Below are 21403 nucleotides of genomic sequence, written 5' to 3'. Positions count from 1 at the left end.
ATGGGGGTGGGCTCTAGTATATTATAATAAATATTATCTCATGTCATTGTCATCACAAATTATTAGATTGTAGCAATTTTTATCTCTGTTTTCCAGAACCAAGAAACTGATTGAGAGGTACCAGTTGAGCATCTTTTATCCAAAATACTTGGGACCACTAGTGTTTTGTATTCAATTTTTTTTTTCCAGATTTCGGAATGTTTGCATACACCTAATGAGATAGTATGGGGGTGAAATCCTTGTATAAACACAAAACTCATTAATGCTTCATATACACCTCATATACATAGCCTGAAGGTAATTATGAGCAATATTTAATGTAATTTTGTGCATAAAACAAAATTTCACAATATGAAAATATGCAGTTCCATATTGGTGCTCAAAACTTTTGAATTTGGAACATATCAGGTTTCTAAATGTTTGAATTAGGGATGCTCAACCTGTAGTAACTAGCCCAAGGTCACAGAACTTAAGGACAGAGCCAGGTCCAGAACCCAAGCAGTCTGATTTTAAAGTGCATGCTGGTCAGAATTCATACCCCCTGGCAAAACCTATCAATCCATCTTCAGGAACCACAGAGCCCAGCATTCCTGAGTGCTCATAATCCTGGGATTCTAGTTCAGGGTTCCCAGTACCACCGTCCCTCCCCAGTCTGGGCAGCAGAATATACTCTGGGTTTGTTCTTCTTTCCCTGTTCCTCTGCCAGGGCGATCCATTTCTACTTGAGTTGAACTGATAGGTTGCTCTGTGCTAATGTTCCCTCACTGGTCACAACATTCATCAACCCACGCTAAGTATACATGTTTCCAGAAGGCTCCATATACAGGGGCTCTAATCCTGAGGATAGTGGAGACCTATGGGGGAGACTACTAGTCAGATTTGGAACTTCGGCATCCCATGAGCCCCTGCTTGCTTTGTCTGGATCAGCATTCTCAGCCCTCCTTCCACATGAACTTTGCTTAGGAAGTTGTATTATTATTTTTTTAATATAAAAGACTCATTCTCAGGTCTCACCCTTGATCAAATAAATCAGAAGTGACCCTAGTATGGTATTTTATTAAAGCTCTCTAGGATATTCTGAGAGCTTTAAAGTTGACTATTCCTTTCTTAAATACCAGACCAGTTAGACAGAACACATTTTCTAAATTTTGGTTTATGCACATCCCACTGAGGCTGATGAAAAATGACAAATGTGCTTTCTCAGAGGAGGAAGAAGCTTAAGAATCACGAATCTGACTCTGATTACTATGTGCTCTTAAGCCAAAATCAACTTCCTTGGGATTTGGTTTTCTCATCCAGTAATAAGGGATTAATACTGACTTACTTCAAAGATAGGTAATGAGAAATGACTGATTTTGATGGTCATGGAGTATTGCTTAAGCAAAGTTAAAATGCCACGATGACAAATAACAGTGTTTGAGTAATTTCCCTCTTAAATGTTGCCAAGAATGCCCTAATAATTATAAATAGAAAGCTCGCACCCTCCCGCAAAGCCACTACTATCTTGTTGACCAACTGTTCCCTGGAAACAGGTGTGCCCCAACTTAAAAGAGAAGAGGGACCTATAATGACAAAAAGAACTGAATAAAGTACTTCCATCATACAACGTGGAAGCAAGAACTGACCTGTTCATAGCTCATTAACTTGTTACCCTTGCGGAGAAAAAAAAAAAGAAAATCAATCCAAAATGAAGATATAACTCCAAAATGATAAAGTTAATCAGTGGGGAAATGTGATATAATTTCTGAAACTCTTACAGTAACTCATGTTTTATTTGAAAGGTTTTACACCTATGAAGCTAGAAATAGCTATAAGAGGAAGAGACTTTTATTTCTTGCCAATGCATCAGGTTGACTTGGGGGTACAATCGGGACTTCCTAGTGTGCTATCCTCTAAAGGCAAGACTTGCCTTCAAGGCCTGAAGCAAGCCCTTTATTCTAGTGTCACTTTAAATGCAAGGGTGCAGAACTCGCCTCCTTGTGTTATGTGCTGAGCAGCCTCGTGCCTGGTTGGAACTCCTGGTGCTTAGCCATCTGCCCCCAGTGAGAGATCACCCCTACTGGTGGCAGGTGGCTCTTGAGGGTCAGTTGGTGTGAATTAAGAATCACTGAGGAAGTTTTATAAAGTGGCAGATCCCCTGCTACACCTCCATAGATTCTGACTCAGTTTTGAATTCAGCTCAGGAATCTGCATCCTTCAAAAATGCTGCTGTGATTCTGACTCGGATGGCTGGAGGGGCCTGTGATTAGACACTGTATCTCTCAGGCCTGGGAAGATTCCAGCCAGGGGCCCTTGGGGCCAGCTCAGGATGGGGCTCCTCTCCACTGATCCAGCAGCTCAGATCCAGCTGGGACTCTGAGCAATGTGAGGACCTTAGCTTCTCTGCCTGTGTTACCTCCAGGAAGTCACTCTCTCCTGTGCCTCCAGCCTTAACTACTGCAAGGGCTCTTGAGAATGTGTCCCTGAGGGCAGGTATTCATTAAACCATTAGCATCCCAGACCTCATTTTCCTATCAGGACAGCCTGGCATTTCCTGATGGCTGCCAAGGCAGCTTCTGAGTCATACAACTGGGAATATCCTGTGTTACACTGTCATGCATCTAACACCACACTGCTCATGGACCAGCTGGCTTCATTCTTAAAAAACAAACCCAGTTTGATGCTGAGAAGTTGGGATAGATGAATGTGCCCTATGAGTTAGGGTCTCTACCTCAGGAGGTGAGAAGTGAGACCCATGGGAACAGGACATCCCCCAGATAATCCTGTGTTCTGGACAAATAAAAGGATCCTATTGAGATGCTTTTAGTAATATAATATTCTAAATGAATGAATTGGAATGAATTATCTTCAAAGATGAGAGATGCATGCTGTGAGCATTACCTGATGAGACTGAATGGCTAAAAGGGAGATGGTGAATGAAGGATGACCATGATCACTTGACCCAAAGCAGATCCCTGTGCTAACCTGGAATAATTTCCATCAAATGTGCCCCTTATCCCCACCTTCAGGAAAGGCAAACCCAGTCTCTCCACTAATGTTCTATTCATTTTTCCACTCACTTGACAAATATTTATTGAGCACCTGCTTTGTGGATAGAATAACATATTTCAAAATGAAAAGATTAATTTCAATCAACCAGGAATTGAGAGCCTACTTGCTTCTGACAACATGTCTTTTTTTTTTTTTTTTTCCTTTTTCAAGTTATTGGAAATAGTAGGCAAGACATTAAGACCTCTGGGAAGGACTTTCAGGTAGTGATTAGATTTGGAGCATTGGAGCAAAGAAGTTCTATAAAGCAATCTCATGAGCAGCAGATGGATTCTCGAGAGTATTATTCTTTACCAATTTTCAGGAGGCAATAGGAGCCCAAGAATGACTTGAGGCTCCATTCCGGCTATCTGTGGTTTTATAATGTTCGTGTGAAGGGAAGGAAGGCTCAGTAAAACTAATGCTACTTAGTACAAATGTAAGCATATCCTTTAATGTGAGCTTGCAAAGAAGATTGGCATAGGTTTTAAATCATGGTTATATAAAACCATGAAGAAGCCTCTACTGACCCTATAGAATTGAGGCCCCAGCATTTCTGCAAAAGTAGAACAGCTCTACTTAAACCCCAACTCGCTGATCTGGCAATTATCCAAAAACCCTAATCTGAGACCATCCCTCAGCCCAGGGACACTACAATGATCAGAGTTTATTTGGAAAACTGATCATTGACAGCCCCCTGGAAACAACTTCTACCAGCCCCCCCAAAATATGTTCCCATTTGCCTTTGAGCCTTTACATACAGCCCATTCCTCAGAGCTTCTCCTGACTAGTAAGGAAGTCAGTGGCCTCATTTTCAGCATGGAAAAACAACACAGCTGTTTTCAAGGTCAATATCTCTATGTCCATTCACTCTGCTACTCAGTCCATATAATGCACTTCATACCAGCTTCTGTGGAGGGCACTGAGGTACTAACATAAAATAAGGCACCTTGTTTACCAGGGAGTTTAGAGGCTAATGAAGGAGACAGATAAGAAACTGTAGAACTGTGTGGTCAGTATTATAACTGGGGGTTTCTGATATTTTATTACACAGTATTAAGGAAGTGAGAAACGGGCCTGCCCAAAGTTCTAAAGGATATGGGAATACCTGGTTGAAGCAGAGAGTACCTGGTTGAAGCAGATATTATGGGTCTGATGGAAATAGTAGACCTCTGGGAAGGGAAGGAAGGCTCAATAAAACTAATGCTACTTAGTACAAATATAAGCATATCCTTTAATGTGAGCTTGCAAAGAAGATTGACATAGGTTTTAAATCAAGGTTATATAAAACCATGAGACTGGCTCATGAGACCATCCTCTTTCTCTTTGCTCTCTTTTTATACATAAATTATCCATATGGATAATATGGCAAATCAGAGTTGGGAGTGTTCTCTGTAGCCACGAAAGAAATAGCTGCAGAGAGAGTAAGACACGTGTCTTGGCCTTGTGACAATCATGCACCAACATACTGGGACAGCCATTCTGGATGTGAATATAATAACACTTCAAGATGGTGGACTATGCACAAGAGCTTACCTATCCTAAATATGTGAGAAAAAGAATAAATCTCTATTGCATAGAAGGTGGGAAAGGTTACTATTGGTAGACAGAAATTTTGGGAAATTTCTAGAAAATAGCAAACTGATATGGTTGGATTGAACCAATAAAAACCATAATATAAAACATATACCAGAGAGAACAAATAAAGCAGTGAGAGCTATTCTTTCCAACAAAGCCTTGAAGAATTTAGGTCTAGAATCACAGGGAGAAGGAGTCAAGGTCATTCATAAAAAGACTCCAGAATGCTGTTTTCCTTCTCTTTCTACCCCACTCTAAGCTCTGCATAAAAGGGTGGTATAGCAAAGTAGTTCACCCACAAAAAAACGAGGCCTTCCTGATCTGGGCAGTTTGGACAGTTTTAAGTTTGCTTGGTGGCTCCTCTTATGCCTCCCAAGAACCACCCTGCCATTCATGATGGTAAGTATGGTGGAAAACCAGTCCTCCAACACTGACATGGAAATGCCATCAGTTACCTCTGCTAGTCAACCCAACCTGCATTTATAAATATGACAGTGTCAACCCAAAGTCCTGGTTACCAAAAGAAAGCCAAGAACATTAGAGAGAAGGATCCAGAAGGATAACAGGACAATGGAGCTCAAAGGAAATCGAATTGAAATGGGACAAAGAGATGGAATCTTGAAAAAGTACTATTTTTAGGGAAGTTTGAGAGAAGGCTGTATCTATAAACATGAGTTATCCTTTACTTTTTAAAGGATAACTTTTTAAAAATAATCAGTAAGACAGGTACCATGGCACACACTTGTAATTCCATCTACTTGGGAAGCTGAGGCAGGAGGATTGCAAGTGTGTGGCCAGGCTGGGTAGCCTAGCAAGGCTCTGCCCCAACCCTACCCATAGAATGGCAGCTCAGTATGTGAAGCCCTGATTCAATCTCAGTACCAAAACATCAAAAACAAAAACAAACAAGCAAACAAACAAAAAGACATATTGTAGAAAGGCTAAATAACTGAAATGAAATAATACAAAAATTACTTTGAGATCCAGAACACAAAATTGAGGCTATCTTCTGAATATACATAGGAGGGAAGAAAGAAAACATGAGAGAAAAGATAAGAATACAGAAGAGATTGAATTATTTCGTTTATCATGATATTCTCCAACTCCATCCATTTACCTGCAAATGCCATAATTTTATTCTCTTTTAATGCTGAGTAATATTCCATTGTGTATATATATCACAGTTTACCATTAATCTATTAATGGGCATCTAGGTTAGCTTCACAGTTTAGCTATTGTGAATTGAGCTGCTATAAACATTGAAGTGGCTGTGTTACTGTAGTATGCTGATTTTAAGTCCTTTGGGTATAGACGGAGGAATGGGATAGTTGGGTCAAATGGTAGTTCCATTCCCAAGTTTTCTGAGGAATCGCCATACTACTTTCCAAAGTGGTTGCATCAATTTGCAGTCCCACCAGCAATGTCTGAGTGTACCTTTTCCCCCACATCCTCACCAATACTTATTATTGCTTGTGTTCTTGATAACTGCCATTCTGACTGGAATGAGGAAAATCTCCCCCCAAAAACAAAGGCTGAATGTTTTCTCTGATTAGTGGATGCTGATTCATAATGGAGGGGGATCATAGGAAGAATGAAGGAACTTTGAATTGGGCAGAAGGGGGGGCATGGAGCAGGAAAGATGGTAGGATGAGATGGTATCTTTACCCTAGGTACATATATGATTGCACAAATGGTGTGATTCTACATCATGAACAACCAGATAATTGAAATGTTGTGCTCTATTTGTGTATGATGAATTGAAATGCATTCTGCTGTCATGTATAACTAAGCAGAACAAATAAAAAATGACGGGAAAGAAGAACACAGAACAGAGATTCAAGAGATCTAAAAGCTAGAACTAAGAGACTAATCTCTCATCCATAGTCAGTGTTTTTGGAGGATAAAATGAAGAATGCAGAGAAGATGAACATTTCAATAATATAACAGAAGAGTGGTTTCCTGAGATGAATAAACCTTGAGTGTGATGATTTAAAAATCCCTAAAAGAAATAACACAAAGAAAGAAAGATAAAAGGAAGGAACAGGGGGAGGGAAGAAAAAAAGAAAGAAAAAAAGAAGGAAAGATGGAAGGAAGGGAGGAAGGAAAGCGAAGCAAGCTATCTGAACACTTTCTGGTGAAATTAACAATCTCCAAGTACAATTAGAAAAATCCTAAAAATTCCCAGAGGAGGGGAAAGCTACTATAAAGGAATCAAAATACAATAATGGCAGCAGGCTTCACATCTGCTTTCCAGGTTGCTGGAAGATCATGGAATAAAGTCCATAAAATTGTGAAAGAAGATTATTTTGCATCTTTTTCATATGTGGACAAATTAAAAATCTATAAGGACATAGCCCTCCTGTGGCTTTGAAAAAAATCATAAATATATTCTAGCAAAATTGAAAATGAATCCAAGAAAGGGGTAGACAATGGAATTAGTCCATTTATAATGGGAAGAAATCCCAGAGGAGCAGCCTATATTCAGTCCAAGTCAGAATAATAACAGGGCTTGGTGAATAATGTCCTTAACAAGATTTGACCAAGAAGTTTAAATTCTCGATTTCATTTCAGAGTTCTTTTTTCCTCCACTAAAATAAAGCTAAATATAAAGCTTTTTAACTTTAAAATATCAGTAGTGATTTTCTTTAGACATTAGAATATCAGTAGTGATATTTTTTCTTTATATATTCTTCTGTATTTTCTCAATATCCTATTATAAACATATTAATTCTATACTTGATGCTTAAACTGACCTCACTGAAGGTCAGTTTATCATGACCAAACTGAATAATTAATCATCAAAAAGTAACCAATGATATGTCATGTATGTACTATCAAAAAGTTACCAATGATATGTCATGTATGTACTAAAGATTTAAATTTTCTCAGGGTCCATCGGAGAAAATAATTAGAAACTCTTTATAAAGTAAATATACATGAAGGTTAATGAGGGTGTAAGTATTTAAGCAATTGATGAAATATATAAAACACAGGTGCCTGAAACAGACAGAGCTAAGCCTCTGGTAAAGCAGAGGGTCCACAGACACAATGAGCATTTCTGTATTTTGAGTCCTAGCTCACTTGGGGAAATAATGGCTTCTCTGTTGTATGGTTCATTGTTTCTTCCTCCTCCTCCTCCTCCTCCTCTTCTTCTTCTTCTTCTTCTTGTACTGGGGATTGCATTCAGGAATTTTTTTTCTGGGTGCTGGGGATTGCTCTATCACTGCACTACATCTCCAACCCTTTTTATTTTTTGTGACAGTTCTCATTAAATTGAATTGCTGAAGCTGGCCTAGAACTTGTGATCCTTCTGCCTCTGCCTCCCAAATTGCTGGGATTACAAGCATGCGCCACTGTGCCTGGCTGGTTTATTGTTACTTCATAAGGTGGCTTGTGGTTCATGTCTTTATGGGCTATCCTCTTTGCAGTTTACCCTTTTGATATAATTTTAAACTCCGTTTAAAACTCTTGTTTTAAAACCTTTTCTTCCCTAAGAGTATTTTTTGTTATCCATGATCTTCTCTGGTCTTCACAAAAGAGTTAACTAAGCCTTAGCTACTGAAAATATAAGCCTATACTCATTAAGAAATAATTTTTTAAAAAGTTGACTCCTAATGTCTTAATGTCAGATTAATTTTAAATTTTTAATTAGAAATTTAATTTAGTTAGAAACCAGCAATTCCTGCTTCAAAGAAACAGTTATCTGAATCTCAAATCATCAAGTTTTATTTCAGAGTTCTTTTTCTTCTATTAAATAAGTAAAATTAAATGTAATATTAAGGGTTGGGGCTGTAGCTTAGAGGTAGAGCACTTACATCACACGTATGAGGAACTGGGTTCAAGCCTCAGCACCACATAAAAATAAATGAATAAATTTTAAAAAAATGTATTGCTAAAATAGTGGTTTTCTTTAGGAAGTAAAATAAGAGTGATATTTCCTTTCTTTTCTTTTTCTTTCAGTACTAGACTAAACCCAGGATCTCAAACAGGCTAGGCAAGTGCTCTACCACTGAGCTACATTCCCCTGTTTTTCCTTATTATCCAAATGTTCTACCACAATTGTATATTGTTTCTACACTTCAATTACTTAAAATAACCATTAATTGAAGACCAATATAAGGCTACTTGAGATTAGAAAATCTCCCAGGTGCAATGGCTTTATTTCCATAGGTAGGATGGCGAGCCCAGGGGTCACATAGAGACGATCCTGCCTATGGTGTCAGTAGGTGATTCAGAACACAGTCCCCTTCCCCTTCATCATCAAGATCATCTGCCCACTGCCTTAGGTCTGAAATCTCTATGTTGTGGAACTCTGGATAAATCATGCCCACTCATATAAACCTAAGGCAGTCCCAATCATTTTAGGACCATTGACAGGGATCTTACCAACTGAAGAGCTTATATAATAGAAAGAGGAACAATAAATTTATTTTAAACTCCCTTAAAATGTTCCTGTTTAAAACTGTAGACTGGAAGTCACCAGGGGCTAGTTGGGGGAAATGGGGGAGTTTAATGGGTGTAGAGCTTCAGCTTGGCAAGATGGAAATTTCTGGAGAGGCCTGGTGGCAAATGGTTGTGCAAGAATGTGAACACACTTCATGCCACCGAATCATACCCTTAAAATGGCTAAAATGGTAAATTCTATATGTATGTTTGACCACAATAGAAAAAGTTTCCTGTTCATCTTAAATCCAGGCATGATATTATGTGACTTCAGCGGGATCTACTTTTAGTAAACTTGTAGCCAAGTTTTGTGCCTTAAAAAGTAATCCTCCTGACAGGATGCTGATGCAGCAGTTAGCAGCCTCCTGGTCATTTCTTGGCATTAATTCGTAGACTGTTTTGAGGATCAGAGGAGGGAGTCCTTTTTGTAATAGCAGTGGATTGGAAATTTAAAGTTGGAAGATAACCAACATTTTTGGAAATGAGCACAACAGACCTTAATGATAGTTTCTTCTACAAAAGGGAATCTGGACCAGAGACTATATCTTTCTTAAATGGCTTCCACTTTTGAAACATCTGAGAAAACATCAGAAAAAAAATAATTTAATGAAAAAAAAGAACTAATATCTCCTTGAATTTTTGTTCAAGTTCTTTAAAAAGAAAATTCCTAAAAGAGGGCATGATTTGCTTTGACCACCCTAGGCAGTTGGACTTTTAAGAGCTCAAGGTTCACCAACATTCCAGGATATTCTTTCTAGAACATTCAGGAGGGAACAAGGCCTCAGGACACAGAAATCAACTTCCATTTCCAAACATCCACAACTGCCAGCAGCATTGGTCTTCGAAGTGGAAAGTATACTTTATGCTCACTCGCAGAGCTGAGATAAACTGACTCTCTCCTCCACTGTTTTAAAATATTTAAGTAATTGGTGAGTTGAACAATGCATTGCTGATTCAATTTCCTTCAGGCATAGGACCTCAGGGACAGTACTCATCTGCAAGCTGCTGTGGAGAAGTTACCATCAGCATCAATGTCTAACCTTGCACTTCACCAGAATGATTAACGAACATTTTTGTCAGCTACACAGGATTTGTCCCCTGCTATGCACTGTACATATACATTATACCTACCTAACTTCTTGCATGGATCACTTACAATACTTTTCTTAAGAATGGCATGTTCTGGGCTGGGGTTGTGGCTCAGTGGTAGAGTGGTTGTCTAGCATGTATGAGGCATTGGGTTTGATTCTCAGTATCTCATATAAATAAATAAATAAAATAAAGGTCCATCAACAACTAAAAAACACTATAAAAAAATGGCATGTTCCGGGTAAGAACATTCTTATAGTTGCTGAATATATATTGAAAGCCAGGGTTCAAAGACTTTAGATATAATCAAATGATATAAAGGCTTAGAACTAAAACTTCACTGAACATAATTTAGTCTTTCATTGGTGTCCTGATTCAAAGATTTTTCAGAATGGCTTGATGTCCCAGGGGTTTCATTATGAGTATTAATTATAATTACATAATCAGTATAGTATAGTTTGATAGAAAATGTTATGAAAGCATGGATTATTCAGTTGATTTGGGTTTTATATGAATATGACTTTACTGAGTAATAGATTATATATTTAAAACTATGATAACACACAGCTTCACCTCTATACTCGCCTTGCTAAAGGTTAAAAAGCCACTTGTGGTATTGGGGGCAAACGAAAATTCACAGTTTTTAAATGTAAAGGGTTAGAATTTGTGCTGGGGTTGTAGCTCAGTATAGAGCACTTGCTTAGTATGCATGAGGCACTGGGTTCCATCCCCAGCATCACATAAAAAAACTAAATAAACAAAAAAAAGGTGTTGTGTCCGTCTACAACTAAAAATGAAAAAAAAAAAAAAAAAAACAAACAACAAAAAACAGAACTTGTATAAGCACAAACTGGAGAAAAAGAAAACATTTGGCACCTATTCAGGCTTTTAGCATAACCTGTCTAAAGCAAAAGGAATAGTTTTTTTGTTAAATATAATAACACTATATAACACTTACATTTTCTGATCTTTCTCTTGTTTCCTGTTGTCTATCAGATCAAATCCAATTTACACTGATAAATTCTAGATTGTTCGTGGACCGACTTTATAGAATACACCTTTTTTCGCCTTCACCCAATCATTCTCTTGATTCCAGATGGGCGGGTTTCCTATTTCTGTTACCGAAGATATTATTGATGTATTATCTTTTCACTTCTGTTGATTGTGCCAGATATTCCCCATTTTTTAAAGCCCAGAGCTCTTTTTCTCTTCAAAGTCATCTCAATGCCACATATGCTTAATCTATTAGGTGTCCAGCATGACAACCATGACACCAAGAAAGGTTTTAACCAGGATAGAAAATTCAACTCTGGCCTTTAGCTGCATAGCTGCCCAGCCTACCTAACTGGACTATAACCTTTTCAAAGACTTTGCTGGAACATCTTGGATGTAGCAGGACATGTGCTGATTATTAAGGGTCTAGTGATTGGACCAAGTCTGCTCAGTGTCTATGGTAAGCAAATGAGGGACAGCTGAAGGCAGTTTTACCAGTCCATGGACACAGGTGAGGGAGTTTCATAAGTGCCCAACTGCAGGATTCACTGGAGGAACTTGACAAGCATTGAATGACTAAATGAATGAACACCTTCCTAGAGGAAAGTGGGAAGATCATCAGAAAGGGGTAAAGTTTAAGCAAGCAAGAAGAGAGTTGGGGGTATAGTTTCCCTACAGCAGAAGAAACAGATGCCTCTTTGAGTGAGGACCAAGGGGCTGCATTTCTGAGGATTCTGAATGCTAGGTTTGACCAACACATGGAGCTACAGGTCAGCAGAACAGCTGCCATGGAAGCAGCTTTGTTAAGAGGAAAAAGACTTTGCAGAGTGAGCTAAATCTTCCCTGGCCAAGGGAAATTCCTTGGCTTTACTATAAACCATTAGAGCAGAAAATATGCCCAAAAGCATTGGAAATGGGCCAAAAGAGAGTGTCAAGGACACAGCAGGGTCTAATGACAGAACACTAGGCAGCAGATTAGACAGGGTAGGTGTGAGAGAGGAGACAAAGATGGAGAAGCCAGGGAAGCAGTGACAGGGAGAGTGGCACAAGGACTGCCATCTCTTCAGCACCTCCTGCAGAAAAAGGTCCAGTAAGCAGGAGGCCATGAGTGAGATTTCACTAGGGCGTACGGTCTAGCCTCAGTGAAGCCAAATCTTCTCCTAGAACCAGCAACTGCATATATATGTTCCAAATTTACAAATAGGATGTGTTTCCAAAGCTCATTTATAAAAATTTGGTTGGTTCTGATTTTTTTTTTTTTAGAAATTATTTTAGATTAGGTTAGGTACTTTGGACAAAGCATAAAAACCTGTTTAATCTATATGATATTGTATACAAGCAAACTGGAGATTAAAGAAAACACTACACATATTATATTTGGTTCTACCTACCTCCTGGGTTCCAGTTACTCTGCCTGCCTAAGAAACTACCCCAAAACTTATGAGTTTAAAACAATAATTTTCATTTTGTTTATGAATCTGCACTTTGGGGCAAGGCTCTGCAGGGGTGGTTCATCTCAGTCCACCTGGCATCAGAGGGGGAAGGGAGAACCCATAGCTGGGGCTAGAATCACCCGAGTTCACTTATTCTCATGTCTGGCCATGATGCTGAGTGTGGGCCATGGGCATGGTTGGAGCTCTTTGCTGAAACACCTATTCATGCCACTCCGTATTGTCTGGGCTTCTTTCCAACATGGGATCCCAGCACCAATGTCATGCATGAGATAAACAAAGAGTAATCCAAGAGAAAAAGAAATTGTATCTTCTTATCATCAAACCTTGGAAGCATCTACACAATTTCCACTGTACTCTATCAGTTAGATTCAACATATGCCCATTTGGGTTCAAAGGGTGGGGAGAAAGACAGCAGTTCTTGATAGAGACTGGCAAGGGTCTATAAGAAAAGGTATAATTATTGCATGCTCATTTTTGAAGATTGCAATCTGCCACAGCACATAACAATATTTCTAGGGAAAGCACAATGTAGTCCAGCTTGAAAAGCAATATACCATAGTGAAGAAAGAGTCAGGACTTTGCAGCCAAATTTCTAGAGATCCATTATGTGTTCCTATGACACTGAGTGATTGGCTTAAGCTCTGTCTCTTTTTTTTTCTCATTTATAAAACTGGGATGGTGTGAAAAAAACAGTTATTTTGAAAAGATTTGAGAAGACTATATCGCTTCCTACACATCAACTATTATAACACAAGGGACACACTTTCTTCAACCCTTTTTCGCAGCCCCTGAGGAGATGGAGTGGCAGCACTCTCAGATATAGAAAATGACTGATAACAGGTCACATTATTAAATATACAACACTTGCTAAGTAAGTTACTATGCCAAGTAAGTTGACTCAAGAATTCATGAGTTAGATACTAGTATTATCCAGATAAGAAAACTCTGACATAGGTAACTTGCCCCAAGAGTCACTAGCAAGTTGTAGAGACAGGATCTGGGTTTAGATCAGTTTAACTTGATAGAAGGAATCTTAGTCCCTGGAGGACTGGGTGGATCAGAACCCTTGTCCCCAACCTGATTTGTGAATGAGTGAAAAATGAGTGTTGATATTATGTCTTGGGGTCTTGAGGATATTATTAAAGCAGTGAGCCTTTTCTGACTGGGCTAAAACAGGAAAGATCAGAGATATAATTGGGCACCCATTTAAGGATTCCTTACGAAAAATAAAATGTTTTCCATTATTTGCATAAAACAGGGTATTGGTTAAAAGAAAATCATTCTGTAGGTCAGTCCCTACCGGTCTCATCTGTCTCTTGGATGAGATGGCAGCCAGCCTTTGGCCCGCTGGGAGTAGGGCTGGGAGTACTGACCTGGAATCCCTGGCGCTGGTAGAAAGAGATGGCTCACAAATGAGGCCAGCTGTTCACTGGCTGAAAGGCCTCCTGTAAGGTTACACTCTGGTGTAGAATCTATGGGTTTGTTTCTCTTCTGTTTTGATGTTTTTCCTCTTAGAAAGGAATCACTTTTTGACTACAGTGGCCCAACTGGCTGTAAAGAAGGGAAGCATGGTTGCTGATGTCCACAGGTCTCTGAGCAGTGTCTTGTTCGCCACCACATCCCACGTGTCTAGTCTGATGCCTGACATATAGGTACTCAAAACTGATTGAATGCGGCAAAGAATGAATATTTCAATCAAAGCTCAAGCAAACAGAAGTCAAAGTCCATAAAGCAATCAGGATTCTCTATGCCAGTGATAGATATCACTCAAGGATCACATTATGGAGGGACTCACAATGCCTAATATAATCCTAGACCCACTGAATACATGTTTGCAGATTGAGTGAGCCTGCTGCATTTGATCCATGATAAGACATGGGAAGGTACAGAATGGGATAACGTAGGTGGGATGGTGCTTTTATTATATCTCCAAAGATATGGGAAATATGGTCACAAAATTGATCATGGCCTTAGTTGTATGATTCGTATGAGTCTGTGGGAGTCCTGCTGAGCAGACAGCCCAAGAACACAACACTGTTCTCAACATTTGCCTCTAATAAATGGGTTTAAATTCACAAAAGTAAAGAAAACACAGAATCAACATTTTTAAAAATTTATCTTTTCATAAAGGCAATATGCAGGGTTTAATTTTCCTAAATCACTGGGACAGAATTCAGAAACTGTGGACAAGGCACATACTAAGAGAGGCAACAGCTGGAATATTTTCCAGACTAGAAAGTTCTTTCCTGAAAATTAAATATAGGACTTCATTGTGATCTGATTGTATTCTATTTTATATTAACATAAACTAAAATTTAAAGTGATGCTATGTCTTTAACTAAAGGCATTTATAGCTATATATTCTAAAAAAAAAAAACCTAAATTTAACCACAGAGATAAAAAGAACAGACTGTTTTTAGTTTGGAGAATGTGGCTCCAGTGAATTTAAATATTTATCATATAATTTTATATCAAAGTCTTAATGAGCGCTCACTTACGGCATCACTTCTGAAAACAATAAAAAATGCTATATTTTGGAATGCTATTTCTAGTTGGATTTTCATCACATGGCGTCATTTAAATAAAAGCTGATTTCATGAAAAGTAATGACACATTCCTTTCTGAACTTAAAATTTCAAACATCTATGATCAAGAAGCAAAATACAGCCTGCAGTCAGATATTTTAGACTTTTTCCAAGTTTCTTTCTCACGCTGCCACAGATCCAAAGTCTCTAAAGCAGGTGTTCTGTTCTAATCCAAAGAATAAGAAATGTTGGAGAAAATCCTCTTTCGTAATTCCTCTGAGGACGTGCAAAGAAAAATTACTAAGCTTCCATTTCAAATGCAAGGAATTTGGATTGAGTTTAAGCAACAGCTTGTACAAAATGTCATAGCTCCTGTTCTCTTACGCTGAGGTGGTGGATGCTGATGTAATAGAAAGGATGGCTTTGGACCCTCTAAAGGCAGGGTGGTGACAGCAGCCAACCAACCACAAAGCTACCCAATTGCTTGGAGAGGAAAATCCAGCTACGCTTTCTGCACATCCAAAGTGAACTGGGGAATGAGCCCATCACTTACACAAGTCACACTAAACAATATTAACCTTTCCTGTATCGATCTTAAATGTCCTGTAAGTCCAAATAATGTTCTGTGTTCAGAGTACTTGGGAAGTGTCTCTATTTCCCATTTCATTTTGAATGTGTCCCATCCTGGAGCCTTCAGGCAGATAAATCTTAAGTAAGTGCAGGTAACATTAACAATTTGTCAATGCACACACACACATGTGCTTTCCATTAAGTGGAAAGTCACATATGGTCCTTAATGCTCACTTCAAATGTCATGAGCACACAAAGTCCCTTCTTCATCTACGATCTCATTTAGCATTCAGCAGGGTCGGGGATGTGGCTCAGTGGTAGAGCACTTGCCTAGCATATGCCAGGTCCTAGGATAAATATCCCCTTGTAAATAGCTATAGTCTTCTATGGCCCAAGGTTTGAATACTGAGTTTTCCTCTTAACTTCAATCTAACCAAGTAAGAGTTTCTCAGTGCAGGTAACATAAGACTGCTTATGGATCTCAAGGAGGAAAATAAAGGAAAGATACAGATTAGTAGCCATGTGAACATGTCATGCAGAATTTAGAAAATATGATGAAATTCATACATTCAGAGAAGAAAATCAGATGTAGTGAAACTGAATGTGAAAATGAGGTTATGGATATTGTCCAATGAGGTTCTGTGACCTTTTGGCATCACTAGCTAACATATCACTTAATGTAGGTGTGAACAGATTTCAAGAGGGCCCAGTGAACTTGGATGGGAAAAATATTAGGTCTTTATATTTACAACCTCAAACCGAAATTTAGTATTTCCTTCAATTAAAATGTAGGCCACACACCATGGCACCTGAGATATTTTTGCAAAAAGAAATCAAGATATTTTCACATCCTATTATAGTTGTCATAGATATACTGACTCAATTAAAAGTGTCATTTTACTCTCACCACTATGTCAAAATCATGGTGGTTAGTATATCTGCTGCTAGTTTGTATTATTTAATAATGGACTGTTAACAAAGAACATATCACAAGTTTTAAAAATTTGGTGACAATATTTTAATAAATGTGGTTTCCTTTGTAACCCTGCATGCTTTCCTTTATGTATCTAAAAACATCATTCTAAAAAGTCTGTAAGTTTCCCCAGGCTACCAAAGAGGTCCATGGCACCAAAAAGGTTAAGAATCCCTGAAACCATACACAAAGCATTTAATAATGCAACAGCCAGGTTTCTAGAGTAAATCATTCCTTGCCAGCATCTTTTGCAACTGAAACAAACTTGACCTTGAAATCAACACAGTCTCATTGCTGTAAATAGACAATTCTGAGGGGTCATTTATATATTGCCATAAGAAAAGACTTACAGATTTCAGAGCATCTCTGCTTTCACAGCATACGACATTTTCTTTCAAATTTGTCATTGACCTTTGCCATTAACACTGAATCGTTCTCTTGTATTTTATACTGCTGAAATCCAGTCTATTTTATAAGGGTGTTAAATACAATCATCTTTGCCTTTAGTTTAAAACAGAGAACCAAGGAAAAACTATCATGATACTACCATAATTTGAGTGAAATAAGTATCAAAGCATTCTCCATCAAAGACAGTGCTTCTAAATGTCAGTGTTAACTGGTCCTATTCACGATCAATTGAAATACTACTTATTAATTAACATATTGCTAGAGGTATTAAGAATACAGACTCTGGGTTATTACAATTAAATAATGAGATGATGTCTCAGTAGATGTGCCTTGAATGTAAGCCTATTAGATTTTTGGAAAATCTTCCATGGACACTCTGATTGAAGATAGATTTATCAAATGCCAGCAAGTTAAATGAATTTCTACTCATTGAAAGCTATTGAGAAATCATTGATACAACCAAAATTATTCACTTATCACTGTAGCTAAGTACTATTCAAAATTCTCACCTATAGGAGTAAAATAAATAACTGTTAGAATTCTGAAACTAATAAGAACATAAAAAATAAAAAGAATGTATTGAATTGAGATATAATTCACATGTAATGATAATTCTCACAAAACCTTCATATAGAGAGTCATACCAGTTTTTTCTCTCCCTTAAAACTCTAGCTGTTACTATATGTGGTTCTCTGAAATTTGCTTTTTTTTCTGTTATATTTGCAAGATTCAGAAATCTAGTTATAAATTTCGGTTTCCATTACCTTCAGTACCATATGTTTTATTCAAATTATAAGCTACAAAATATTCCAAGTTGTGTGCAATAAAAGGAAACCTAAAATCACTGAAGTTGGAAATGAAATGAACTAGCAACAGTGCAAATAAAACAATTTGTAGTAGAGTGTGTTATATGGATAGAGAGATAAAAATCCTTATTAACCACAGTTACAAAATTATTCATTTGAGATCTGAAACAAATTTTCAAAATTTATTTATATTTGAGTTTAAGTTAAAGTAGACCTTGTATCAATGATACATTTAGTTTTAGGGCCATCATTTTATTCTCTAGGAAATAATTTCAATTAAAAAAAACATAAAAACAGCTTTCATTACTCCCTAATTAAAAAAAAAAAAACTGTCCAATGCCATTCTCTTCACAGTTGAATTTCCAGGGGAAGACACTGAAAATGTGCACTTTGCCTTAACAACCCAAAAGCGACTGCATGCACACATGTAAAGGTTCCACCCCAACTTCCTTGGCATATTTCAGATTATTTGTCTCTAAACAGGAAGCTGTTGACAGTTTTCCCTGGCATTTTCAGAATACCAAAGGCCTTATTTACAAGAAAAATCCCAACTTTCAAAGAATAATATAGTTTCCCACTATTCCCATTGTTGCTAATTATGAATGCCGCAAATGAGGTAGAAACCAAATTCCCCACTGTTGTGTGCTGATTGAGAATCGGATTGCACTTGCAAAAAGCAAAAGTTAGTTACACATTGCACAGCAATGCTGGAGTTTTTAAACCCAAAACGATACTGAAGGGAGGAGGATTCCTGGAATTCAAGAAGTGTATTTGGCTCAAACTGCAAAATCCATATCTCTACATAACGCCGTGAGCAAGTGTTGAGCAAGAAAGGCGATTATATTTTAACCGACTTCACAGAACATTAATCCAAATTTAACCAAATTCCAGAGGCTGCACGAAATTCATGACTGGAAACTGCTTCACATTCTTTGCCGGGCACAACAATAATTGCTCATGAACACAAACTTGTAAGAGGTAAAAGAGAAGGGAAAACCACAAGGAGCTATTAAAATATGGAACTGTTGTACATAAAGCAAACTCATTACCTCACACAGAAAGAAGTGCAGGATTTAACAGTCCATGCTCCACTCCACAGCCCCCGGGAAGCAACAGCCACGGCAGCCGCAGCCTCGTCCAGCATCCACCAGATTCTTACAAGCCTTTGCCTGTGCGGAGTCAGCCACAGACTCTGCCTCTAGCTGACGTCAAAGTCCCTGTCACATGGCCAGATGAAAGCCAAGAGAGCATTGGTTGTCGTAGCAACCACAGAATGGCTCTGAAATTATTTCAATAGGTCATCTGTCACTGGTGTGTGTGTGTGTGTGTGTGTGTGTGTGTGTGTGTGTGTGTGTACACAGCACACAATCATCATGGACAGCTCTTGACAACCTCAGCTCCCAAAGTTGTGACTCAGAAGTGCCTGCAACTTTCCTCTTTAAGGCTTCTACGTCTTTTCTTTACAGTTACTTACAGGAAAATTCATGCTGCTCTGAAGTTCATTGGTCTCACTATCATTAGCATGAAGTTTGCATCTCTCTCTCTCTCTCTCTCTCTCTCTCTCTCTCTCTCTCTATATATATATATATATATATATATATATGCACTTCTTTCTGTGTGAGGTAATGAGTTTGCTTTATGTACAATAGTTAGATATTTTTATAGCTCCTTGTGGTTTTCCCTTCTCTTTGACCTCTTACAAGTTTGTGTTCATGAGCAATTATTGTTGCGCCCTTTATATATACATCTTTCAGTTTATGAAAAATTCTGGAAATAGTTTTCTTAGCAAATTAAAGTTGGTTGTAAGCAAATGAGAAAACCAGAAACACAAAAGGAATTGGAAGAAAAGATACTTTTAAAATGATGTAAGGGCTGGGGTTGTGGCTCAGTGGTAGAACATTTGCCTAGCATGTGTGAGGCACTGGGTTTGATTCTCAGCACCGCATATAAATGAACAAACTAAAGGTCCAAATAAAATAACACCAACTTTGTTTTAAAAATAAATAAATAAAAAATAAAATGATGTAAGAATTCACATCAATGAGACTGTGCTAGGGATGCAAAGAAAATAGTCAAATGATCCTGACGCCAAGCTGAATGTGGAAAGCAAGTAAGAAACATTCAGGATGTGTGCACTGTATATTATCTACGCAAAAATGATGACCCACAGAGGTTCAGAACAGTTCTACTTTAAAGGAACTTCTTGGTTAAGACAAAAACTTTGCTTTGGGGACATCCTGCCAGTACCAAGTTCTAAATCCTCCAATCCACACCTCTTCACTGGATCTCATTACTAAATAAATGGTCTAGTGTCCCACAAACACCAAGGTCAATAAAAACCCAGAGCAGCAGAATAAAAGGACAGTCCAACCTGTTTGCTAACTTCTGCTTCATTTCCTTCAGGATCACCTGGTTTGTTTTAACTCTGCACACATGCTTATGACCTAGTTAATGCTCCTTCTTAATTAACAGGAAGTCAATTAATCAAAATTAAATGAAACCCATAGGAAGATACTCTGAAAAAGACATTTAGAAAATGTCTACCCATTCAAAGGACAAAGGAGTTAATAAGCCTGGGCGGGGGGCGGGGGACACATGACACAGAGATTCCTTAAAAAACCCCCAAAGACATTTAAGTGCTTAGGGTTGGTTATCAGGACTTCTATTCTAGTTTCTCATATACCTATTTTTTAAAAGGAGGCGCTCTGGGGTGCTAGAAAACAAACAGAAACTAAGCTGGCTGAGCAGACTGTATTTATGTCACTCTAAAAGACTGAAATTTCTTCTGTAAAGTCAGAAATCACTTCTTGAATGATATCAAACTGCTTGACCATACAATCTTTCTATTTGTCTGCCTTTTCATCTTTCCTTTACCTTCATCCTAGCCCCAATTATGAGAAAAGAAAGATTTTTTATTCAAAAAAAATTGTTTTCCTAATGCTACCAGCTGTAGCACTGCAAAAGCAAAAGCAAACGCAAACGATAAAGACCTCTCCCCCTTTAATTCTGGATAAATGACATTTGGGAACTTACCTGTTGGAAGGAAAGCAATTGAATCCAATGTCTAAGTTAGTTGAGATGTCTCAGAAGAAGCAGATTTCAGCAACAGCCATGATTCACAAATTTGAAATTTGCTTCATTTATAGTTTTGGATTTCTATGCACATCATGATAACAGGGGATGGAAGAAGTTTGAGAAGCAGATATTTTCAGGGCCTCAAGTTTTCTTGAGCCCGATTTATCATCTCTCTGGCTTCAAATGCATATGGCTGCCCAATCAACTCTTTTTATGCAGCTTTAGTATCCAAGAGAGTCAAAGTGCCATGCCACACTGTCCATAGGTGATGTCTTCTGAAACAAGAAGTTTTCATTTCTAAAAAATCCCTAAAATTAAGGACTTCAAATTGGCTAATTTGAAAATGAGCAAAAATGAATACACTTTCATTTTGAATTTGTTTTCAAAATGTACTTTGTTATATACTGAATTGTTAAAGTCATGAAAATTGATTTAACCAGTGAACCTGACTGCAGAATAAAA

The 21403-nt window shown here is 38.0% G+C and overlaps 1 protein-coding gene across 5 annotated transcripts in view; it reads right to left on the bottom strand.

The window, feature by feature from the left end:
- Ncald (neurocalcin delta) overlaps window positions 1-21403 on the bottom strand; it is a 398774-nt gene that overhangs the window by 71153 nt on the left and 306218 nt on the right. The window contains exon 4 of one of the 5 annotated variants that reach the window (XM_027948790.3): window positions 20900-21216. The exons of 3 other annotated variants lie outside the window; for them this stretch is intronic. The gene's annotated coding sequence lies outside the window, so the exon portion shown is untranslated. Of the gene's footprint in view, window positions 1-18915; window positions 19010-20899; window positions 21217-21403 lie in introns of those variants that run through there. One more of the 5 variants, XM_071602203.1, reaches the window with a different exon arrangement.

This window comes from Marmota flaviventris, chromosome 15 (assembly GCF_047511675.1).
Source record: "Marmota flaviventris isolate mMarFla1 chromosome 15, mMarFla1.hap1, whole genome shotgun sequence".
Taxonomy (NCBI): domain Eukaryota; kingdom Metazoa; phylum Chordata; class Mammalia; order Rodentia; family Sciuridae; genus Marmota; species Marmota flaviventris.
Note: the sequence above shows the minus strand (reverse complement) of the source record. Positions and strands in the feature narration are given on the sequence as shown.